We start from the raw sequence: 26,905 nt of genomic DNA, 5'->3' as shown, positions 1-26,905 counted from the left end.
CACATATCAGAGCTGTGAGAGTGGACCTGGGTAAGGATGCTCATTGATCAATGCTCCGCAACCGACAGTGGAAACCTTTAGGGCTACGGAAAGTTAACTTTTGCAGCATCCCGAAAAATTCTGATGCAAACACACATATGCACAATTTAACAGAAAGTATCCTTAAACATGATATTTGTTGGCAGACGTCTTGGGCTTTGACTTTAGTCAAGGTTGTAAATGATGCTTGGATTGTTGCTTAGGCTGCAGGGCAACAGAGTTTGTAAGCTTGTTTGAGCAAATACAATCAGCCTTGTTTGAGGATTTTAATCTGGGACGCTTTTAATTCATGCATTTTTTGCTATAATTTCATTCCCTACTACATGCAGGCTCTTTGGACCCTTGAATCCACCACTGAAGATCTTAAAAATAAAAAATCTGCTACAGTATACAAGCCACCTCTGGAGTTATGATTAATGTATGAAGCTGAATTAGCATTTGAAAGGGAGATATTAATAAGTGGCTGCTTGTGTTGTGTGATTGTAGCGGAAGTATCTGCAAGAAGGCTTTCTTTTTATTCAGGGAGACACAGGTCTCGACTCTGCAGGGGCTGATAGGAGCACAGAAAAGATTTCTGTATGTTTACATCCCCTCATTTATATTCAGACATGAACCACGGCGTGCTCTGCACTGAGCTAAAGTGTGTTTAAGGCTAATTCAGCTGAAACCAGTCCTCATTTAGTTAGCCGGCTGTCGGTGAGTCAATTATGAGCTTCTCTCGGAGTCAGTTAGCGAGAGTGAGGCTGATGGAGCTGACGGAGCTCCTTTAACACACACACACACCACACACACACACACACACACACACACACACACACACACACACACAGAGCTACACATGTTATTACTGCAGTGTACCTCTGCACACCGGCCTGCTCACACAGCCATTAATAAAGGTGAAGGGGCCATTAAGTTTTCATCAGAGCCACTTTATTTCTCCACCACTCCTTACTCATGTACACGTCGTTCTGCTGATGCCTTCCATTATAAACCTGTCACCAACCTGCACACAGAAACACAAACCTGTACAGTAGACATACTTATACATTATCGCTCCTGATGGTCCAGCCCAAGAATAAAGTTCACCATAAGAAAACACATTTAAATAAAATGGTTACTATTTTTTAACGGTATATAGACCAGTATGAATGTGCTATGAAGGATATCATTTCTTTTGGTATGGTTTGGCTTCGTATACACTGAAAGAATTTGAATCTAGAAACAAGCAGCGAACAAGCGGCAACCCCTGGTGTAGAAAAATGAAGCCAATGCGAATTTGCAAAATCCTGCATTTCGTCAAGTGTCCGCTTAAGGCTGGCGGCAGAAGCACCTGATACGAAATTGGTCTGATTCGCTCATGTCTCAATCGGTGTACATACACTGTATGGGGGTGAATTATTTGGTAACTGATCCATTTTGATTTGATGAAGGATAAATCTGACACTTAACCCCAAATTGCTCCCTGCTTTGTCGGCGGTGTACAAATGTGTGCGAATAGGATTAGTTACTTCTGATGGACAATTTACATAGCATCCACTGCCATCAGTGTTTGAATGTTGCCATGTGGTGTAAAAGCGCTTTGAGCAGTCAGAAGACTAGAAAAGCGCTTTAAAAGCTCAAATCCATTTACCATTTATTCACAATAAGGCACATAGGTGACCTGACTGACAGGCGGCACAGTGTAATGGTTTGTCAAGAGGTTTAAAACCTAACTCAGCTCCAGCTCCTATACCTGTAGTAAGGCTGACTGAAAGTTAGGCTGAGCCAGCATTTCAAGCATGGCGACCACCGCCGATTGGACTCCAAAGCCCCTGGGTTTGTGTTAGAAGAAGAAGAGTACTGTTGGTCTTCATCAGAGGAGAACAGTGTTCTCTTGGCTCACTCTGAAAAGACAAGCTGAGCCTTGCGGACACTGTAAGGGAACCTGAGGAAGGGAAGGAAGCGAAGGAGGAGGCTCCCTGAGAGGATGGCCTACTTGTGCTGTACTTTCTGTTGTCTTTTTTTCTTTTGCCACGCCGTGTTGTGAAAATGCTTTCGCTCTGCCGGGTTCTGACACCAGAGATGTGGTGCTGTCGCCAGCTTGGCAGGGGGCTGCTGCCTACAATGCATTTACCCACCCTCAACTCAACTCTATCTGCATATCTGAATTTATCTGCATACAGGAATACGGCTTATCACGTTAAGTTCCTCACAGACCAGGTGCTAAAGAGCAGTGCACACGAAACACACACAGTGAAAAAACGCTTTAAGATGCTGAACGACTGTAGCAGAGAAACACGAGGGTTACACTGCGTTCACAGAAATGTTGAGGATTCCCATCTGTGTATGTGAGCACCCTGTTCTGCTCGAAAGAAATCATCCAGTCTGAGTCAAACAACAAATCAGGGATAGCTTGCACGTAACTAGACAATCACAGCGACTCTGTACAAACTAGCATCCTCCAGCTTCTATGTGACCAGTGTCAGCAACTCGCTCTCTTGCTCTCTCTTCTGACACCTCTTGCGTCATTTTAAACTTTTTTCCAGATGTCTATTGTTATTGATGAAGTGTATACTTAAAGCTAATTAATCATTTTACCATTTAATCCTTTTTTTTTATTTTGAAATATCAAACCCACCTCTAAGGCATTCAGCAGATTGCCTCTTAACCTGTGTCAGATCAGAACAACTAAAAAAGCAATCTTTATTACATTAGTGTCGTTTGAAGCTTTAAAAAAAAAAAAATCACATTCTTCAAAAACTGATTCATCTTTACAATGGCAATAACCACGAATAACTTTAAATAATTTTCTGAGAGGTTTTTCGAGTTGAAAATGGTCTTTGCAGTCATTCTTTATTAAAGCGTTTGTTTTTTGAGTTGATCAGTGCAGCTCAGCACATTTAGCTTATTGTAACAGGAAACTTTTGCCCAGTGGTTTTCCGTATAAATTATTCCTTCTATTACTTCTGCTTGTTCCTGTCGGGTCGTGTGATGCTCCAGCAGAGCAGATTTAGATCAGTGCTGGTGAGTGAGCATGCATGTGTACACTGCCACATTTGCACACTTCTGTGTGTGCAGAAGTCAGTGAGAGTGTGAAAGCATTCTTGTGTGCATGCATGCTGCGCTGACCAGGTAGAACATGTCAATAGAGGAGGTGTGTATCAGCTGCTGCTAGCTTAAGTGTGCAGTAGGAGGAGGGTGCCTGCTAGAAAACACTTTTTACCTAAACTTGTTAACAGCCTCTGTGCTTCCAGCTGCTTCACAGCACTAAACACTGGAGCAGGATTAGCTTGGCCTGTGTAGTAATCGTCCAAGAGCTAAGACACACACAACTGTAAGAGAGTGTGTGTGTGTGTGTGTGTGTTTGTGTGTGTGTGTGTGTACAGGAGGTGGTGTGTCTGGGTGCTGTTATGTTTTTTTGGCATATAAGTTTGGCTTTGCATACATGCCTGATGTATGTCGAGGTCTCCTTGTAACCTCAATGAATCGTGGCCGAGCTCCAGGAGCTCTGATTGGAAAATGTCTGCGTTCGTCCCTCGTCTTTTCTCCTCGTGTGCAGAAAATGGCAGCATGTCAAGAAGAGATTGTGGGGGGAAAAAAAGGGATGTGATTGGCTTCCGTCAGCCCGTGTTGTCTTTCCCACGTGCCAACAAGATGAATTATAGACGTTACTGGAGATGTTTCACCATGCCTAATTGCCAGCAGCCTATGAAGAACACTTACTGGTGCATAAACCCTGCTGGATGTTCCAAATGTCATTTCACCACTCACTGAGCCAGAACTAGTTTTAAGTAGAGAGATAACTCATTTAATGAAAGTCACTTCTGATTCTTTGTCTGGCTTCTGCTCAGCCTTTGTCTCTGTCCTCCTTCGTTAGAAAACGTCCCGCTGTGAGCAAATGTTGACAGGAAGAAAGCGTGTTACTTCTATGTTTATTATGTTTAAATGTGATCTTACATTAAAATCTGTTCAAGATCATTTCATATGAAACAATCTTCAACACATTTAATGTCTGAATGGGATTAATGTTTTCTAAGTAACACCTGTCATTACAGGGATATAACAAATACTGTACATTAAAACTAGGATGCATTGTCTGCAGATTAGAGCAGCCAAAGACCAAATGTACTCTCCAAATACATCAAATAAGACAGGAGAATAAGAGTATGACCCGTTTTATTGAAGGTTACTGCAAACAAAAAAAAAGTTCACTCAGGTAACAAGAAAAAAGACACGTTTTGTCACTGTTTACTTTTTGCGATATGTTTAGAAATGTGAAGTAGGTCTTAAATTTGACCTTAATTTAATGCATTTTACAGAAGTGAATCAGATGAGACAGTTGAAAGTCCTACATGAGTATCGAGGTGCTCACGGTGAGCGGTCATCAACTCTGATCTGACATTATTTCTGAGTCATTCTCTCGCTTTCAATCAATTCAACTCTGTTCTTTAAGATTTTTTGAAGGTGTTGATTTCCCCCTTCAAATCAAGGAAAGGAAAGTGTCCAAGAAGCAAACATTAATGACCCCAGGCAGGGAGTTTTTTTTTTTTTGTAACTGTCCCAATAATTTTGTACAAGAATCCCTCTAAAGAGTCTAATTTGAATTCTTTCATCTTTGTCTTTGAAGTCATCCAACTGTCTTCAGCTAACCCAGTCACATTGACTTTGAACACATTTGAAAGGAACTACTTTTCTTTTTTTTTTTTTTTTTTTTTACAAAATAGATTATGAAAAAACCCATTTTGAACAGGGCTTCACGGTGGTGCAGTGGTTTAGCTGTATTGCCTCACAGCCACAAGGTTCCTAGTTTGACATCATGGCAGAGACTCAGTGGTCAGAAGGTGTAGACACAGATTCACCTGTTATGTGAATGATGGACGGTTTGGCCTTTATCTCTTGAACCAACAACAGAGGCGACTGTGGCTCAGTGACAGAGGTGGTCGTCTCTCAACCGGAAGGTTGGGGGGTTTGATTTCCAGCTCTGATGTGTCCATGAGCAGGACACTTAACCCCAAGCTGCTCCCACTGCTTCTTCAGCACCATGTAAATGTGTATGAAGGGGATTCATTAAGACTGATTGACACTTTACATATAGCAGCCTGTGCCATCAGTGTGTGAATGTGTAGGTGTGACATGTGGTGAAAAAGGCCTTTGAGTAGTCAGAAGTCTAAAAAAAGCTCAAGTCCATTTACCAAAGGGGCCCTGGATGTCCAACAGTATACACATAATATTCCCAAGGGAGTCAGTGTATTCCCTGCCTCTTGTTGACAAATAGACTTCATCTTACAGACTGGCAGAGGGCTGTGAGATGTGAGCGGAAAGCCAACATTTCGTCCTTGATGCAGACTGGAGTCTCTCCTCAGATTTACTGTAGCTGTAAAGCTTCTCTCTGCCTCTTATAGCCTCTCTGCTGTGATGCTAATGTGGAGCCTCTGTGGTGAAAGCCATTCGTGTGGAAGTGTGTCTGCCTGTTATAAATGAAGTCTAATGCACGTTTTGTACCCCACTCACCCGATGGGGAGTCTGAGAGAGAGTTTCATGGGAAACAAAAGGCGGACTAAACTGGCTGCTTTTTCCTGCCGACCTCATTCTGCTCACAGCATCATGTACAGTTTTTCAGCAGACGCACGTTCTGCACACACGCAAGTACGATTAGACAACTCAGGGTGATGTTATACACACAGACATGCACACACACACACACACACTCATAGCACTATAACAAATGGGCACAGTGATGTACACACACTCACACACACACTAAAATAATTCTCCCACCTATCAGAGAGCGATCAAAGGAGACATTGATGTGACGTGCCGTGGCTCTTCATGTCAGAACTGATGCAGTAATTAGAAGATCAGGGAGATATACTGAGGGGCATTAATGGAGAGGAGAAAGTAGACTCAGTGACTTTAAAAAAAAAAAAGAGGAAATGGAGGCAATAAAACAGTCTAAATGGATTGTTGAGAAATTTACTGAGATAGCAATGATAATTCATGGACATTTTTCTTCTTTTTTGTTGGAATTACTGCTGAAAAAAGTTGATTTCCTCTGAAAAATAGAAAAAAGGGAGTGGAATGAAAGGGAGTAAAATTGACTTTGGAAGTGAACTTCCCTCAAAGATAGGGATACTGGGAAGTGTTGTTGTGACCGCTAAGCTAACATCCCTTACATCAGAACTTCTGTGTCTGCTGTACAGCATGTAGAGAGACACTGATCTTTTTTAAATGTTCACTTAACATAACCAGCTGGTTTGTTTTGTAGAGCAGGATGCTTATGTGGATAATGTAGCCCCTTTTAAAAGCCTGCGAACAATAAACACTGAAGTTAAAGCAAGTTAAGTGAACGTCAGCAGCGTCTGGCACTGTGTCTGTTAGGAAACATTTCACCTGAGACTTCTTTATTTTGTGTTATATTTCAATAACCAGGTCAGTCAATTTGCTCACAGAATGTAACAGTTTAAAGGCAGAAGAAACCCAAATGCACACCTCGGTAAGCAGGATCAACAAAGTCTTTATCCATATAAAGATAGATAGTCAAAGAGTTAAAGGGGTCAGGCGGAGGAAAATCCAAATTACAAGCTGGGTCAAAAACTAGATCAAGAAAAAAATAAAATAAAATGCTAGAAAACTGAAGAATAAACACAAGGACAATCTGCCACACAGCTGGTGAAAGTGGACTGGTTTAATGTACTGGGAGCCAGTTAGGCAATGGAAACAGGTGTGAGTGGGCAGGTGAGGGGATTCTACAAGCAGAGAGGCAGACAGTAGGGAGTGTTAACGAGTTAAGTAAATGTCAGCATGTATAAAAATAGGTTGATTTGTCAAAATTGCTAAATATTTGCGAGGATGGCCCAAAATCGAAAGGTCGCAAAAAAGGTGGGTAACTGGTTGAATCTGTGTGAGCCATGAATCACAACGTTTTAACTTCTTGGAGAGACTGATTATTGCATGTTAATAAAGTCCTTTGTTTCTTTTTGCCTCTGTGAATGTAATGATGCTCATCACAAGACAACTTTATCACTATTATTTAGATTTTTTTGGCCTGTATTAGACGGACAGGAAAGTGAATAGAGTCAGAAAGGAAGAGAGAGTGGGGAATAATGAGCGGGAAAAGAACCACAGGTTGAAAAACTAACCAGTAGGCCACCAGCACTCCAACTTTATCGCATTTTAAATTCTGTTTGATTTTCATATTTACAAATGCAATACTTTTCCCCCTTATTTATCAGTTGTATTTTTAATAAAATCTTTGTAGTTGTGAGCCACATATCCCACTTATTTATTTTTTGGCTTTTTGTGCCTTTAATGGAGAGATAGGACAGTGGATAGAGTTGGAAATCAGGGAGAGAGAGAGAGAGTGGGGAATGATATGTGGGAAAGGAGCCACAGTCTGGATTCGAACCTGGGCCGCCCGCTTGGAGGACTACAGCCTCCATACATGGGGCGTGCATGCTAACCACTGCCCCCACATATCCCACTTTTAACAGACTCTCAGTATTAAAATGAGGCTGCATCCACTCAAACCAAATGTTCACTGCACAAAGCGTCCAGCATCCTCATTCACTTTCAGAAGTCAACTCGAGTCAGTTTCCTTTCAGCTGATATCAGAAAAGGAATGTTGCTGTTGCCTGCTCCAGTCCATTTCCCGCTCTGCTCTGCCGTGACCTTTAGTTCAGCCTCATGTTGTCGTGTACTTACCTGTGAACAGAGAATGAAAAGAGCAAAGAGGACATGCAGCACGAACGAGGGAGGTCAGGATTCATGTTTTACTACCCGCTCTCCTGCCGAGCTGTTTGTCAGATAGCTGGTTTAGATTGATTCTAACGCGTCGTCTTTATGAGACAAACATATCCTCGCCCCCCCCCCGGCTCACCCTAATATAAATTAGTGCTGTTTTGTGTTCACCTTGACTTAAATCAGGAACATAAACTGAGTCAGAGTAACTACAGAGAGGAGCAGGAGGAGGACTGAAGGAGAGAGAGAGAGAGAGAGAGAGATAGATGTTTGGTCCCTTGACAGCAAGTCTTGCGTGAAATGTGGTGCGCTGACTTATTATCATACAGTGCATGTTTACTTCAAGGCCGCCGTCTGACTGCTGACAAAATGAATGGTAGGCAGAGTGTATACAGAGGACCCATTTGAGGTGATAGATTTGGGTTTGAATGAGCCATTTGGCATCCCGATCCTTGTTTTTACTCTTCACAAACCATCGTTTGCTTCTTCTTTCCTCTTGTTTCAACTGAAGACCTCGATACTGTGATTTCATATAATTTGACTGCAATGTGAGTCCTCTGCCTCCTTTAGGAGCAGCTTGTCAACTCTGTTGGATGTCTTTTGAAGGCACTTTAAAAGATTGTAGGAGGGGTTTTCCATTTATTGTCATTAACTTCATTCTGTGCACACTATACCAAACTGCTCACCTTATTAGAAAGCACAGCAGGAGCTCTGTGACATCGACTTTCTACCATCCAGGCAGCTGCTGCCTATAGTTTATACGTCTCATCACAATAAGAATCACCTTGAGAAATATAATCCACCACAGTGATTACATTATTGAAGTGATTTTATGTATTGATTTCTGATTAAATGGTGTTGTTAGGCACTGTAAACAAAGCTCGCGTGCTGTCAAGGATTGCTCGGACATGTAAAACTTTTGTGTCAAATTCCGGTCAGGAGTTTCTTTTTAAATCAAGGATAAAATATAAATGACCCTACACATTTCTTAAAAACTTGCTCGTCCTCTAGATTCAAATTCAGGACCACATAAAGTAGCTCATTCAGGCAGTTCTTTCTCTAATCTCACTTTAACATCTTGCCTGTCAGAGTGTCCTTGAACACTTTTCCAACTCAGGGAAGTTCCAACTCTCTGCAGGTTCATTTAAAAGCTGTTTCCAGGAGAAATACAAAGCACTGACAGGCAGGAAAGGACAAAATGACTCCATCTTCAACTGAGAATGGTTTTGAAAACAGTTGGCAGGATTGTTCAAGTGCTGGATTTATTGTACAGTCATTCAGTTAACTTAAAGGACCAAACAGCTTTGTAGCCGTTTGAAGCAGAAATCTTTCATCAGCATCACTGCACAGACAGAATCAGAAAGACAGAATCACACATATCCAACATATCCGATATGTGACCAAGTTTACACAGTACAGTAACGGAAGGGGAACAAGCGGTCACATACACACCACATTCAAAAAATGTTGCTATTTTTTACAGCCAATCTTAGCATGTTTATAGCCTGGTTAAAAAACAACAACAAATTGGTCTGATTAGCGAATGTCTCAATGGGCACACACTGGGTTGTGGTTGTGGGAGGGTTCCCCTATAACTCATCTGTTTTGATTAAATGAAAGACAAGCATTATTCACCATAATGAAATGTAGCTGACCTGATTGACACACGGGCATGGAACAAGCCTCAACCCTCGGCTCTCAGCCCGTTGTTAGGTTCAGACAACATTTTCAGCATAGCGACCGTCATCGATGAGACTCCAAAGCCCCGTGCAGTAACTGGGTGACGTCACTCAAGCTTTGTCCATTAATATTTTACAGTCTGTGAAAGGGACACTGAAAGTGGAAGTAAGAGACAGACCTACTAACCCTGTTTTTGATTTCTGAGTTTCTGTTCCTGAGCTTCAGCAACGCTTCTAAAATACTTCCAAGTCATTCAAAATGGTCAATGGACTTGAGCTTGTATCGCGCTTTTCTAGTCTGACTACTCAAAGTGCTTTTACACCACATGTCACACCTACACATTCACACACTGATGGCAGTGGTTGTTAAGTTTCTTGGCCGAGGACACATCAGACATGTAGCTGCAGGAGCTGGGTATCAAACCCTCGACCTTCTGGTTGAGAGAAAGCGACTCTACCAACTGAGCCACAGCCGCCGCCGAAAAAAAATGATTATGACATTTTTAATTTCTACATTTTCGAGGCTACTTTCTGCCCCTCTGGGCCTTCTCCTCAATGCAGTCCAATCAGACTTGTTGACAGGCGGGGGAAGGGCGAGGGGGTCAAGTCTGCATACGGGAGAGGAATGGAAGGTGCAGAGAAGCAGCTGTCCAGAATGATGGATTGAACAGGTGTTTTGGAGGGTGGAGGAGGAGGAGATAGTTTTGCATTCATACCCGTCTAGACGAAGCAGAGAGTCCGTGTGAGGAGGAGAAGGATTTATGATCTCATCAGCTGTGATGGATGGATGTTTCCTACGATGTATGATCATTTCTGCTGCTTTTTTTTTACACCTCGTGTTTGATTCTCTCACAGCAGAGAACACTTGAAAAGCAGCAATGGTCAAAAATGTGATATACTCCACTGTCATCAGACGGGAGGTGCTTTTGCAAACATTGGCTGAACTCCCAGCGGAAGGCAAACGTGTCGAACACGGCGAGCGTTTATCTCTCCTTTGAATTATACTCTTTGCTTTGGAGATATTTAAGAGCCTCTGATCAGCAGTTGCAGGTAGACACATCGAGCCATTTGACTGATAGAAGGGGGGGGGGCGGTGTATCGGAGCGCTGCTTCATGCTGAGTCAGCGTGCTCCGCGAGGGCAGCGTCCATTTGTTAAGTCGGCTGTCACGTCCTCTGCCCTCTCCGTGGATGGTGCGGGTAGTTTATGTATTGATTTAACAGCGAGCCTTTCTCCATTTTTTAACATAAACGATGGCTCACTCGACTCGATGCACTGAAGACTGTTGTAGCCACCTCCATCAGTATTCAAAGCACACAGGCTTCAGGTAAAAGAGGGTAACAGGTAATTCTCTTTAATACAGTAAATTCACCTCTGCTCGACATCTAAAAGGCAGCATTATGTAGTGGAAGAGATGCTAGAAGTGGAGGAGACACTGGTTGGATTTTTGTGATACTCCGCTGCGTCTGGAGAGAGTTTTTCTGCTCCACTTCTTGGCTTCTTGCAAATCCGCAAACATCAAAACATAAAGCTCCAGGGATGCAGCCAAACATAACTCTACTTCTGTTAGCTCCCGGAGCGAGCCTCACAGATTCACAGCAGAAAATCCACAAGTCCCGCGTGTGTAGATTTATTCCGAGCTTTATAAAGGGAGATGTCACCGAGTTTGTGCTTTGAAATGTCTTATTCTTGTAGACAGTGTATAGACATGTCAGACGTTAACAAATTAACTCAGGGTGGGGACATGTTTAGTTTTGGGGGCAGGAAGGAGCTGAAGTGTATCATCAGGTTTTCTGATGTTTCTATGGGGAGTTTGGTGTCACACGGGCAAAGATTTTCTTCTTCTCTGTCTGAGACTGTAGGAATGAGCAGACTTTGAGTTGGGAAGCATTTATTACTCAAGGTGCAGTTTATATTAACCACTATGTATTTTATTATAAGCATGTATGCAGAGTTCTCTTTTTAATTTTACGTATTTGATTGTTAAGCAGTACTGTTCCCAACACTGTGAGTATATCTTGTAATGTGAAGTCCTTTTGTTTGTATATAACCCACTTATCATGAGGCAATCTGTAGATCTAACCTGATCTTTCCTCACTTTAACCGCAGCTTTTGTCCCTAACCCTAACCAAAGCACAACATTGTGTGTTTCCCTTGAATAAATAGGAAGAAAAATGTATCTAGAGCAGTGGTGCTCAACTGGTGGGTCGGGACCCAAAAGTGGGTCGCGGAGCCGTTTTTGTTGTTGTCAAAAAGTATATGGAGAGCTTTTAAAACATGTTTGTTTTATTCTGCATTTTTGTTCTATAGTGTTTTGTGGTCCAAACCTCCACTTTCAAAAAAAAAAAAATGAAATCATCTAATTGGTCAAAAAATATCAGAAATTTGGGTCGCGATTTATCATCAAGGAGTTGGTGGTGGGTGCTGAAGCTAGACCAGTTGAGAACCAAAACAGACCAAAGCACAAATTATAAGAAAAAAGACAATGAAAGGCAATAAGAGAGATCAAACCATGTATTAAAAAATTGGAAAACAAAATAAAGCAATAAAAGATACTTCAAAAACAGACAAAACCACAGCTTTAAAAGGAAGAAATAAAAGCAGTAAAGTGGACCTTAATCAGACCAAACTAAACAAGAAGACAATACAGGGTAGTTTAAAACAGATCTAACCAGAGACTATAAAAGAGGAAATATGAAGACATGGGGTATTTTAAAGCAGACTGAAATACGTGTTGGAAAGAAGAAAACATAACTTGAAGCATCCAAAGTTATGAAATGTTATTCTCACTGAACAGATTAGTATCATTAAGCAAGTCAAATAGTGTAGAACTTCTCAGTAAATATACAATCAATCAGAAAAATATGCCAAACATGTTTTGGTATAGATTCAGATGGACAGCAGCATGTGTTGCAATGATCTAACTGTATTGATTCTGATATAACGACCCTTCTTGCCTATAAACCAGCTTACTGGGAAACATATCCCTCAATAAAAAGTTAATTTTCTGCTCTGTAACGTGCAGCTGATGTGCTAATGTGCAGCTCTACCTGGGGAAATGTATATGAGAAAACCCAGTTCAAGAAACAAAACTTCAGACCTATGATCAAGTTGTTTAAGTGAAGCATCTCCAAGGCAACAAGGCAATTATTCCTCAATTTAGTGTTTACTCTCATTAGTGCTTCAATAGTTAATGACTATCATCAAAACAGTATAGTTTTGAGCTCACCATTCTGCAACATAGACACTTTGTGCTGTAATTTACATATTTAAGTAAAAAAAAAAAGAACAATTAATGGTTGAACACAAGTTGAAATGTATATCAATTTGCTTACCCAGCAGGCCACAGTGAATTGCCTCGCTAACCAGTGACCTACTGTGTAATGATAAACTGTCATTGAGTTAGATGAAGCGGCTCAGCACCATGTTGTTGACCAGTTACATCATTTTCTTCCTGAGCCTCAATAGACTGTGAACGCTGAACTCCTCAACACCAGCTGTTTTCTCTTTTCATGAGACTGATGCAACTGGGATCCAAACCTGGTAACACACACTATTGATTAACCCTGATGATGTGCTTTCTTCTTAATTTGTGTGAGAGAAAAAAAAAAACACCTCTGCCTAATTTGAGAAACAACAGTATGAGGAGAAACCATAGAAGTGTGGTTGGACTGAAGATTTTAATTGGAACTTTTGAAATATCGCCCCATAGCTGCATGTTCATTTTGGAGGTCGGGTTGTTCCCTTTCATCTGAGCGCAACATGGCCCAGTCTGACTCACTGATGAAATAAGGCAGAGTGGTGCAGGCAGATATAGTAGCATTTGCAGTTGCTACAGTACAGTATGTATGAATAATGAAATGTGCTCTTGGGAGCAGCGGTAGTGCAGATCATGCATAAATGCAGGAGCAAGCTGGGCTGTGTGAGGTTTGGAGTGTGTGAGAGCTGCAGGACGGCGTCCTCTGAAGCCAACACGCTCCCTCAAACCTCTCTATTACAAGTGGAGGAGGGGGCGGGGCCACAAGGACACAATGCTAAACCTTTAAATTGGGGGAAGGTCTGCTCCTATAATAAAACCTGCAACTGCTATGAATATTGTATCCAATTTCTGAAAAAAATCAGAGTAAACTACCTCTTTTCTTTGTCATCTGGGAGCAGCATGTAGTTCAAACTGGGTTGCTTAAAGTAGATCACTCTTAAGAAGATGCTCTCCTTTAAAAATCACTGATTGAATCACTTTTCAGCCTAATTAGACTCTCATCTTTTAAACAACATGTGCAAATACACATTATCTCTCTAATGAAATTAAGTGTTCTGTTTTTGTAAGCTAACAGATAAACATGCTTACAGTATATTTAGCACTGTTGCTGTAATGTAGCTTGACTAATTCAGGTTAACATCATGTAATCAGGCTCAAATGAGCCTTTTAATCCTCATCCAGTTAATTTGGTTCTTAAAGCATTGCTGCTGCATTGATTTGTTAATCCTGGATTAAGCTGAAAACAGCTGTGCTTTCACTCGGAATCAAAGAATCACGAGAGGAGAGTCATTGATGATAATCTCTCGTATCACTGGTGTATTGATGTTTTGCTGCATTTACATGAGGCAGGTGTATAGGCAGGCTTCCAGTTCCTAGCATGCACAACTTTGTACTTGACAGTGATTACACTTTCTTCACACGTCCATCCCCAGTAATGTACCTTAAAGTGTAGGAACTGAACGTGTTCCTGTGATTGACATGAAGTGAACACATTTAACGAGGTTCTCCTATGGGAGAACTAAAGTCTTTGAAGTCATAACAATAGCACGCTGGAGCCTAATGTATGCTGGGAAATCTTCCAGAATATTAACTCATTACAAAGTTTTATATTTACTCATTATTAAGGGTCAATTGCATATCGTTTAAAAAGATTATTCATTTAATTTAATTTAACAACATGTCAATTAGTGAGCTTTCAATGTGCTGGCAGTGAGATTTTTAGACAGAGAAAGGCTAAATGTGCACATTATTTATGCTAAGCCAGGAAATCTACTGATTTGTAATCGCTTTATCAGAGCAGACATGCAACCCCCTTAAATTACATTTCTGTGTTACTGCCCGCACAACTTAGCATCAACTAAGATCAAATATAAATGGCATTGTATGGATGAAAACATCAAATGGTTTCCAAGTTTCCAGGATCTAATCTACCCTCTCCTAGTCCAGAAAAAAACAAGTTTTCATGTGAGTGTAGAATGTTGTGTATTTACTGTGAAATCGGAGCAGCTAATGAACATTAAGATGTCTACAAAAAAGGAAGGATGAAACTTTAAGAGTGATTTAAATGAGTGTGCTTCACAGGTATTTGTGTATCCTGTTTGTTGTGTAACATGAAACCATGGTTACGACTTTCAGAAATGTCTTACCTATGCAATGTTGTCACAGGATCGGAGATGTTTCAGGTCTTTTTGAACATCCTAGCCTATGGTGGCCCGACCAGGATTGATCAGACCCCAGCCTGTGCCTTATAGCAGCCATTCATGGATCAGCTCTCTTTAGAGTCATCCAGAGGCTTTCTCCGCTGCGTCTGCATGTGGTGTTGGTAATGGCTCTTCTTGGTCTTTCGCCTGTGATTCAGAGTGACCTTAAAAGTTCTCCAGAGTGCCTGGCCTGACCTTCTCAGACCAACACTTGGCACTCCAGCCTTTTCTTTGGCAGGTGTCCCTAAGCTCGTCATATTTTGCCATTTTGAGCTCATAGACTTTCTCCTTTCTTTCTTACCATGGCACAGTGAGCTCCAGCATGAGTACGTGCTTTGATGAGTCTCAGTGATGTGAGGAGGAAACTGCAGCCGCTTAGGCTCTGCTCACACTGTCCGGTGACAGTCCATGGCATTAAAGAGCAGTCTGGTTGGTCTGTGGTGGGTGTTTTTTCTCCCTCTTTGACGAAGCAGACTGGTGTTCCTGATGGGCCTCGTCTTCCGGCTGATGTTGAGGATATTCCAGATGTTTTCAGCAGTTTTCCTGAGGACCTGCATGTTGCCATCCGACAGCGACTTCTCTGACAAAAAGTTCCTGTTCCCCAGACTCACGTCAGATCATCAGAAGCCTGAACTTTGTGCAAATGTTGGATTAGATACACAGATTAAAAAGTTAAAGGGACATTTTCAGTTTGCTGTTCAAGCAAGATTTCTTACTTCAGATCACTCTTAAGAAGATGCTCTCCTTTAAAAATCACTGATTGAATCACTTTTCAGCCTAATTAGACTCTCATCTTTTAAACAACATGTGCAAATACACATTATCTCTCTAATGAAATTAAGTGTTCTGTTTTTGTAAGCTAACAGATAAACATGCTTACAGTATATTTAGCACTGTTGCTGTAATGTAGCTTGACTAATTCAGGTTAACATCATGTAATCAGGCTCAAATGAGCCTTTTAATCCTCATCCAGTTAATTTGGTTCTTAAAGCATTGCTGCTGCATTGATTTGTTAATCCTGGATTAAGCTGAAAACAACTGTGCTTTCACTCGGAATCAAAGAATCACGAGAGGAGAGTCATTGATGATAATCTCTCGTATCACTGGTGTATTGATGTTTTGCTGCATTTACATGAGGCAGGTGTATAGGCAGGCTTCCAGTTCCTAGCATGCACAACTTGTATTGTACTTGACAGTGATTACACTTTCTTCACACGTCCATCCCCAGTAATGTACCTTAAAGTGTAGGAACTGAACGTGTTCCTGTGATTGACATGAAGTGAACACATTTAACGAGGTTCTCCTATGGGAGAACTAAAGTCTTTGAAGTCATAACAATAGCACGCTGGAGCCTGAATCAGAAAACTGCTGAAAACATCTGGAATATCCTCAACATCAGCCGGAAGACGAGGCCCATCAGGAACACCAGTCTGCTTCGTCAAAGAGGGAGAAAAAACACCCACCACAGACCAACCAGACTGCTCTTTAATGCCATGGACTGTCACCGGACAGTGTGAGCAGACCTTGGTAAGCGGCTGCAGTTTCCTCCTCACATCACTGAGACTCATCAAAGCACGTACTCATGCTGGAGCTCACTGTGCCATGGTAAGAAAGAAAGGAGAAAGTCTATGAGCTCAAAATCTGTTACACTTTCAGAGGTGGGTGGATGATTTTATTGTTAGGACTTGTTTCATACAGTTTGTTTCCCTACAAACAAAGAGGACTAATGTGCGTCAGAGTGGACTCATTTCTACTGATGAAGTCATACTGTGTGTAGGCTGTAGTGTTAAAATGCCAATGTGAGAGAGTTCAGTCATTTCATTTTCATTTTTGAAAAGGCACAGTGCTCCTCCCTTCATCTCTCCCATATCTCCTCTACGTTACTCCCTCGCCCCATCCTCTCATCTCTTTCTCTTTTTTCTCTCTCTCTCTCTTGCAGTGCTGTCGGTTTTGATGTAAAAAGATCAATCATCATTCCTGGATTGGACTTCTGTGTGCGCCAGTGTCTCTCTACTGTTTGTCCTGATGCCAAACATTCGTTGATGCTAATGATCACACATGCTTATTAACAGTTATCGCCTCAGAGTCTTCTGTCTCTCTTTTTTTTTTCTTGGATGTATTCCGCACTTCTTTCCAAATTTAACACCCTTCTTGAAAACAATTTCTAATTAGCGTTCTTCTTTTAAAGCGAAGAGACAAAACGAGACAAATTCTACCGCTAATGTTTTTCTGAAGAGTCTCAAAGGGGGGGGAGGGGAGGGGGAGGGGGAGGGGGAGGGAGGTCGAACACAAAAGTCTCAGTTGCTCTATAATTCAATTACAGCGTCTTATAGAGAGCGAAAAAGAAAGGAGAAACTTTGCCCGGGGTCGCTCTCTTTTGACTACCCATCAGCCCCCACCACCATCTCCACAGCAGCCTACAGTATTATGCGCTGAAGAGAAACCTCTGTTGGACTGTGAGGATGTCATCATTAAACCAGGCTGTGAGGGATCCCATACATTTCAAAACAGCTGTTTGATCCTCCTATCTGATCTGATCGCCTTTTGTGATCTATTATGAACGAGAGGAGGGAGAGGAGGGCGCTTTTAAGAACTTCGTGGTTAGTTGCAGTTTTTTTTATCTTCTTGCCTGAACCTCAACCTGACAGCCCCCAGCTTCCCCCCCCCCCCCCCCCCATATTTTCCAGAACATCAACTTTTTAATTGAGTGCAGAGAGAGATAAGAGAAAGAAGCAGGAGAAAGGGGCTTGTGTATTGATGCTTTGCCCCCCTCGCTCCCCTTCCCCAGTGAATATGATAACTCTGATCTGAAAGCTGTAGTTTGGAGGCAGAAGGAGAAATAATAATGATGATGATTGGGAGGCGTACAACAAAAATCTCTGCAGCTATGTGGACCACGTATACTCTGCATTCAGGTGGAGTCAGAGTATCTGAAAAATAAATGTCCTCTCAGAAGTCAGAACAACAACTTGGAAAATCTGATACCTCTTTCACACGTGCACTGCAATCCTGAAAGTGTCCGCACATTACCAGGAGATCCTGCATGTGAGAAATGTCTGAATCTGTTTCTCAGGACTTTAAACAGAGTACTCCTTGTCATCGACATAACGCGATTAACATTTAATTCTTCGCACACCTGAGCACACATTGTTTTAGGCGTCAATAGTTCAACTGACTTAGCTTTACACATTTTAGAGAGCCGTGTCCTACAGACACGCAGAACTGATCCTTTATATACATTTAGAAACAAAAATATAGGGATCGTCCTGACTGTGTGATACAATGAAGTAGTTGCCAAATATCCATATTAAAATTTAAAAAATACAAACAAATACATTTGACTCACTGTGTTACTACTTCATGACTCCTCAAGTTGGAGCTGATGACATAAATAGAGTAACATGTGAAAAGGTTTATTGACAAAAGAAGTTGACAGTGGCATAAAAGAAGTGTGATACGATGTGAAACTGACAACCAAATTGCAGTGAATTAATACATTCATTCTGCACTTAACCTTTTTAGGGGAATTTTATAATTGTAAGTTAAAACAGTACTTCAAAAAACACCCTCATCATTCAATCAGGAGAGACTTAAGTAAGTTTACAGGCATTTATTTAACAGTTTAGGAAAAGATAAATCTGCAATGTCTTTGACGATTAGACTCACGCACTCAGAGGGGTAACAAGGCTGACAGCAGGATAGGATGTCCCCCTATGGAGTCCAGACACTGGTGGTGATAGAAGAATGCAGGATGTGATGAGGAGTGGGTTTCTGAGGCTGAATCGTGAACTCTGCTGAGCTAAAATGGAGGTGACTGGTAGAGGAGGGTCGCAGCGATCACACTGAAATGACAATCTGACTGCGGAAGAGAGAGAACAGGTTTTAAAATTTGACCGCAGTAGTATTGGTTGAGAGGTTTGCAGCAGAATCGGGTTGGATTATTACTTAAAGAGCAAACACCCAAAATCAGCTGATCACCAGAGCAGGGAGACGAAGGAAGTGGTAGAGAGGGAGTGGCAAAGTTGAATGAAGAAATGAAGAAATGTGTGAGAGAATATACAGTCTTCCTGCTTGAACTTACGCTGAGCTCCGTTTGTGTAGGTGTTGAATCCTCAACAAAGGGTTTTTTCCCTGCTAAGATTTATTATGGGGCTTTTTATGTTTTATTGTAGAGGCAGCCAGGAGAGTATAAATGATACTGATACTGTGTGTGTGGCCCCCATTTTCCAAAAAACGATCACCTGATGAAGACTGTCAAATTAAAATATTGTGATTATTACTGTTCTGGAATTGAGTAAGTGTGAAGTGTTATTTAATCCCATGCACCTTCATGATGTGCAGTAACCGCCCTCCTTCTTGAGAAACTAAAGTGTACATGATTTTCCAAGCTGACAAACTAGACGTCTTTGTCAGGCATGGCGGACAAGAGTAAACGTTGGGTTTAACTTCAGAGACTTGTAGTAATACACTTTTGCGTTTTCATTTTGTAATCTTTGGTTATGTCAATCTGTTGCTGTCCACTCAGGGTGACCTTCATAAGTGCTGAGCAATAAAAACAAAAAAGCAAATCTTTGTCTTTAGCATTAGTTTTGTTTTTCCATATTTAGACTTAAAGCTCATTAATACACTAAAGTCATGAAAAACCACAAACCGTGTTGTTAACATCCGAGGAGCAAATACCTGCTCTATGGGAAAAGAGAGAATCAGGCATACAATGATACTGTTTGTGCGTGTGTGTGTGTGTGTGTGGGCAGGTGGTGCTCAGCGCTGCCAGATGGACTCTTCATCATTTTTCATACAATTTTTGATTAACCCACAAAGTGAACCCATTATATAATCCCTCATCATCATCATCATCATCATCATCATTGTACCGAGCAGGGAGTTTGCGTCTCCCAAAGTTTCTGTTTCTTCTTCTTGTGTTTCAGCGGGTCTGCGGCGCTGCAGTGCTTCAGGTACTTTTCAAAGAGAGATATTTCTCTCAGAACAGCGTGCCGAAAATAGAAGCTTTTTCCCTGCGTCCTACAGCTCTCCATAACAGTCTCTTTTCGCGTGAGTCATTGTCTGTGCGGCTCCACCTGAGGGTTTCATAAAGATGATTCTCCTCTGGGATGATAGCAGCCTGCATCTATTTCCTCTCCCTGCATCCCGCTGCTGATCTGAAACCAGAGCGCTGCTTTCTGTCTCTCTGCAGCGGTTCAGGGACCTGCGCCTCACTGAAGTCTTTTGGCAGGTTTGGCAACGACCTGAGGCAGTTTACATTCATACAACTTCTTCTCATAGACTGAAATCAATCTTTTTCTAAATATCCTTTTTGAAAATGGAGACTGTGATGGAACATAAAGGCTTCTATTTAGTGGAGAAAAAAAAAAACTACTGTGATTTCTCTCTTGAGTAATCCTTGGGAAACATTTAAGCTGCAATTTTGAACGTTTAAACCTTTATTATTGGTATTGGCTGCACATCCAAAGCTGAGAAAGAATAAAACTACCTGTAACGAGTCCTTTGGGGAGATTGCAGCTCAGGAGAAGCTGAACCTGCTTTCAAAACAAGAATTGAAAACCTGCAGAATAATAGGAAATGACAAAAGGTAAAAACTACACCTACCTTACTGCCAAGAATTCTGCATAATTCAGACTCAGATTTTAAGATTAAGATTAACTTTATTGTCCCAGTGGGAAATTTGTCTTGGACTTCAGAGCTCCGATGCAGTAGCAAAAAATTGCAAAATACATTAATTTGTTGGTAAAACATGTCAGTTAAATAATCATAAAATGCTACAAGTGAATTACTAAAACCATAAATATGTAATAGTTATGAAAAGTGATAACAGTGCAGGTACATCTACACATCTTCACACACACACTCACACCACCTCATACATGCACACGTATACACACACATTACAGCTTAGGTACTGTTGAGGGCTTTGATGGACAAGGGAACAAAGGTATTTCTGAAACGGTTGTTCCTCCCTCGGGGTACCCTGTATCGTCGGCCTGAGGGGAGGAGCTGGTACTCAGGGTGAAGAACATGAGATGGGTCTGAGATTATTTTTTGTGCCTGTCTGATCATGGTTTGTTGAAAGATGTCTTGGAGGCTGGGGTGTTGATGAACTCTCATGATTTTCATGGCTGTCTTTGTGAGTCTGTTGATTTGGGCCTTTGACTGAACGGTCAAATTTCCAAACCATGCAGAGATACCATATCGTAGGAGGCTCTCTACTACTGCATGGTAGAAGAGAGGCTGCACTTCCCGGGACACACCAAAGGTCCTGAGTCTTCTCAGAAAGTGAAGCCTCTGCTGCACTCTGGAGCAGACAGCTTCCACCTGGGACTTCCACACTAGTTTATTGTCTATGTGGATGGCGAGATATTTGTAGGACTCTACTTGTGTTATGGTGTGATCATGGATGACCAACGTTGAGTGGTCGCCAAGAGACCGAGGGTCGAACACCATCTCATTTGTTTTTTTTTGTGTTGAGGAGGAGATGGTGTTCGTCACACCACTGCACAAAGTTGCTGATTGTTGATGTATATGTGTGAATGTCCGAGTCTGTTTGCATAAGGCCCAGGATGGCCGTGTCATCGGAAAATTTAACAACATGTACGTTTCCACTGTTGCTGGTACACTGATTTGTGTAGAGAGTGAACAGCACTGGTGAGCTAACACACATATATACCCAGAATCAGACCATATGATACATTTCACTTGTCGGTCAATGTCAGTCAGGTAGTACACAGTCAGTGAATAGTTCACACTGACAGAGTGCAGCTTCGTCGATTAACAGTTATTTGTGTTTATTCATCACATCAGAGTCCAGAAGTGAAGTCTCTTTGGTCTCCAGGTGTCACAAACTGGAACCAGGCCAGCTACACTGGACTGCTCTGGGCTGGCTGGATTTACCTGCTTAAACAATGTTCTTATCTACCAATCTATGGTGCTTTCACTCTCGCACAAAACTCCTAAAAACGTCCTTAAGTTTCCGCGGTGAGCTGAATGTACAAATGCCATTGTGGCAGCTTAGATTAAAGAATGCTGACAGAGACTAAGTGGGCCTTTACCTGTTGACCATCATTGTTATCATCACCTTTTGGACTTTTATATAGAATAATTTTTGTCACTTTTAAGTTGAATAAATCGGCAAAACTTATCTTGACTTTGATTTGATTTTTCAGCTGAACAAGTCACGGGTACATGCCCATAAACAAATAATCAACAGAGGTAAAATAAACATTATGGCTCCTTCAAACGCGAACAGCCCAATTTTTTCACTCTGACTTAACCAGAATTTTCCAGCTTGGTGAGTTTGGGATGAGTGAAGTCGGGGGGGGGGGGGGGGGGGGGGAATATTATAATAATAATATAAGAAATATTCAGTAAAACACTGCAAGGGAGCAGCAGGGTGTTGTTACGTTTATATCCTGCAACCAGCGCTCGACCGTAGACTGTATGCATGTGACCAGTGTGATCTCAACGCCTGTAATGACTCTGCTTCATTGTGTTCTCCGTTTCTGTTTCTTAACCGCTATTTGTTTGTATTGTAAATGTTTCAAACTACACATAGCATTGATATGAAGGCAAAAAAAAATCGGACTCTGTTGCTTTGTCCAGCACTTCCACATCTGCCCCGCCCCGCCCCCCCCAACCCAAACCCCCTTCTGTCCGCTGTTGGGTGCATGCGTTGAATAAGCAACTGGGGAAGATTTAAGGCTGAGGGTGACATTCCTGCAGCGTCTGGTGACTCTGAACCAACTTCCTGCAATGGGCTGCGATCCAAATCAAACACACCTGAACACCACAGAATGCATACGCCTCACGAAGAGCTAGAATAAGGTGAATAAATGTGATTCCCTGTCTCATATGTGGGATTGTCTCAGTTGATTTAACGGTCACTTTTTGTATGTGAATGTATGGGGGTGTGTGTGCGTGTGTGTGTGTGTGTATTTGTGAAAGCGACACTGACTGTATAAGAGAGATTTCCACAGTGTTTTTATTGAACATGACACCTTGGACTGAACACCACATTAAAGCATTGCTGTGCAGCAGGGAGCGTCCTGTGTGGCTCCCTGAGAGAAACACGGGGACAATGAGCAGCTTTCTACTGTTACTGTGAGTCTTGGCTCTTACTGCGCTGAGATCAGAGATATTATCATCCACTCTATAAAGCTGTAGAGTCAACACACACTGTACAAGTCAGAGAATGAGGACACGTAAAATATCTAAACTGAATTGTATTTCAGGTAGTAGAAGGTGCAGACATTAGACATCAGCATTGACATGAGCTACTTCAGTATGAAATATTAAATTTCTCATGTTAATGCAGAAAGTTGGCTTTTCAGACTTTGAGACATTAAGAAAAAGTGCTGAAATGCACAAAAAACAGCCCCTTAGAGCACAGGCTCTAAATTATTTAAGCATTACATTTTTAAATTATTAATTTTAATGTCATTGCTTTGATAAAAATTCTTCATATCTCCCTCTGACATAGAAGTTTGACCTTATCCTCAGCAGCACATTGTTTAACACTATTTGGGTTTTCCTATCCTACTTCATTTTATTCTTTAAGTTGCAGCAGTGCATAAAAGACATTGGATAAAAGATTACTTCTATTTTTTATGCTAGCTAAAAAGCAAAAAAGCTAACTCCAGGTGAGGAAAAAAATGCAGCAGGTTGCGCACAAGAGGCCTATCATCATTTTAAAGCTCCTTTATAAAGGAAAAAAATACAGAAACAAAGAAAATAAAATGTGGATTTCTTTTCAGAACACACTGGGTTTTGTACTTGGCACTTTTTTTAGTGATACCATGAAGGAATGAGATAAAAAAAAAAAAAAAAAACCTGAATTATATCTCTCACAGAAACCACGATGGTCTGACAAATTGATGAAATAAAAGAGAACTCTGAGCTGAAACCAGCAGCAGGATTTATCAAAACATTGAGACCACACAACTATTAAAAAAATGTGTTGCTGCTGGTGTTTGCTGGCCCGCTGGAAGCTGCGAAGAGAGTGAAAGTATGTGTGAGAACTTGCAAAGGGCTGCTAGGATACACAGAACGGACACCGAAATGTCTTTTTTTTTTGTTTGGAAAACCAATTCTATGTGAGAAATGATTCTCTTTTTTCCTGAAGGACAAATAACAGAGGCTGCCCTCGAGCACAAAATCATTAGAAGACTATTTCTGTGAACCATTTCTCATAGAATAAGCAGAGCTGGTGGACATCTAAGCACTCTTTGGCTCCATATTGTTTTAGTATCTTAAGTGGCAAAGGCACACTCATATATCCTGCTCTAAAATCTCTACATTCAGTTATTCATTCTCTTAACAGGGCTGTGTTAAGTACTTGATTCTGATTTTGATTGGCCAGAGCAATGATCTTTTCTTCTTAACAATGGTGATCTATTGAGGGATAGCAAACAGTTACTAAGAAAAGCAGTTTCTATAGGGTTGACCCCATATAGTCGCTTTAAAGCAATCTGTGGATCTTTATGGATATAATGTGTTCGGATTAAATATTTCACCGGATTCGGATTGTAGGGACCCTTGACAATGTAGCAGAACAGTTTTTGTTGAAATATCATGATTGGGACAGTACATATAATCTTCAAATGCTAAGTCAAAAGACATTAAAAAATGCTTATTCTTTGTCGGTGGTCTGACAGATTTATAGATTGTGGCTGCTGTGGTGGATGAATCAGCACAAACACTGACTGCTTGCAGATGGGCCGTCAGGGCGGCTCTGGCTTAGTGGTGGATTTGGTCGTCTCTCAAACAGAAGGTCAGGGGTTCAACCTTCTAGTTGCTGCAGGAGATCCCCAGCTCCTGCCGCTACATGTCTGTTGTGTCTTGGGCAATACAGTGTGTTTATGAAAGTAATACATTTCATTGGCCGTGATACTCAAACTTTTAATTTTTCAAGCCCTCGTTTAATGTATTGCTCTGGCCTCCAGGCCTCGTCACCATGTTTCTAAAGGTTTGGGGTATTTGGAAAAGGACCCAAACACAGACAGACAAGGCAGATTGGTGCAGAAGAGATGAATGATTTAATGCAGAAAAGATTGCTTCAGGGCACTGACTGGAAAGTTGGAACACAGGTAGCAGGTGTTTTGCTGGTAGGTAAGTTAGTCAGGTTCAGGAGGAAATGAAACAACAACAAAGGGAACGGAAAAAACAATAAATAATAACAACACTACGAGGAAAATGGCAACAGTAATGAACTGCAACTAAAAGGAAACGGTTAGGTGCATGAGGAGTGATGCTGATGAGCAAAGTGCAGAAAGTTGAGCAGGGAAGATCAGACAACTGCAGAGCTGGTTAGAACTGTGAACAAGTGTTTGGAAAGGACGGAAACTTTAAGGGTATTGGTGGAGAATTGCAGGGTAAACAGATGAACAGACTGAAACATCAAAAATGCACTTGAATGTAACAACTCAATGATATGACTAGTCTTCTTTAAACCTAAGTGATTTTGTAGTGTTTGCCTTTCATTAGTATATCAATAACTTCTACTAACAACCTGAGGTGACAAAATACACACATGATGGGGGCGCCGGTAGCAGAGTGCGTGCCCCGTGTACGGAGGCTGTAGTCCTCCAGGCAGGCGGCCAAGGTTTGAATCCGAGCTGTAGGTCCTGTCCTGCATGTCATTCCCCACTCTCTCTCTCTCTCTCTCTCTCTCTCTCTCTCTCTCTCTCTCTCACTCTATCCACTGTCCTTTCTCTTAATAAAGGCCCAAGAATCCCCAAAAATAAGCCTTTAAGAAAATACACAAATGCTGTACTTAAGCTAGTGTAAAGAGGTAGGTCTTTAAATAGAGACCACTGGGATGTACTAACAATAAAAAGTAGCTCTCTTAGGTGTATTTCAAACAGCTGTTTCTTTAAAAAGCTAAATGAACCTCTCATGATCCTGGGAGGCTATTGTACTTTTGTAATTGTCACTTCTAATACATACAATAGATTTACTTTCATACGAAAATCCGACTGGCGGATAATGTTATTCTGCTCTGAAACTGCTTTGACAACATCAGAATTGTGACCTGGTTCACATTCAATCATGGAGTTGCAAGCTTTCTCTGTCGGCCACTGAAATCACATTCACAAAGCTGCCTCTTCTCTGTTGTCATGGTCCCCTTTTTTCTGTGTTTTGTCTTTGTATGATGATAATCAGTGCACCATGACAAGAACTAATAATGAATTCCTCTGAATGACATTGGTGCTACAGTAGGATCCAGTTTATAATAAGTACAGAGTAGAAGGTACAGGTTTTAAAATGTTGGAGGAGAAAGGGAAAAGTTGTCTGGGAAAAACAAAATCTAAGGGATAGAACAGATACCTCAAACCTCTAGAACATTAACGCAGTATTTGTAATCTGTTACTACAGACTGCTTGGCTTTAGGGTGCCATCGACACTGCGCATCACGTGAATCCATCTCATCAAGTATCAACCAGCCCAGCCATCACTCATAAAACAACACGTGTTTCTCTAAAGCTGATAGTACATTGAAGTATCAGACAACCTCTTACTCTTACAATTGTCCTGACCCAGCTTGTGCGACATGATAAAAAACAAAATATACTTACTTTTCAACTGAATGTTTATTACACTAAAAATGTATTAAAAAGATGCAAAAACCAAGGTATGACGATAGATGAATGGTTGACGTGTGGAGAGTCTAGGATAGTGGGAATAATAACCTAGAAAGATGGCCAAAGCCAACATGTAAGGAGAATGGAGGGCTGGGAGAATGGAGAGCAAGAGAGCCAGGTCACAGCCAGGTCTTAAATACACCTGGGGAGACTGGTCAGGTGTTCCGAGGTGAGCAGAGACCCCGTCTGCCAGGAGTCTACAGGAGAGACAAACCAAGAGACAGAAAAGGGGAAACCACAAAGCAGAAAGGCTGTCACACAATGGAGTGAATGAATCCTCCTCAAGATGTCTATCACTTGTATGCTTACATTGAGTTGGCGCTGTGTGTGTTTGTCCGGTGTGTGTGTGTGTGTGTGTGTG

At 41.5% G+C, this 26,905-nt stretch overlaps 1 protein-coding gene across 1 annotated transcript in view; it reads left to right on the top strand.

Moving 5' to 3' along the window:
* LOC132988357 (LHFPL tetraspan subfamily member 7 protein) overlaps positions 1–26,905 on the top strand; it is a 123,792-nt gene that overhangs the window by 1,717 nt on the left and 95,170 nt on the right. The window lies entirely within an intron of this gene.

Source organism: Labrus mixtus, chromosome 14 (assembly GCF_963584025.1).
Source record: "Labrus mixtus chromosome 14, fLabMix1.1, whole genome shotgun sequence".
NCBI classification, from domain to species: domain Eukaryota; kingdom Metazoa; phylum Chordata; class Actinopteri; order Labriformes; family Labridae; genus Labrus; species Labrus mixtus.
This window is presented reverse-complemented; position numbering and strand designations above follow the sequence as displayed.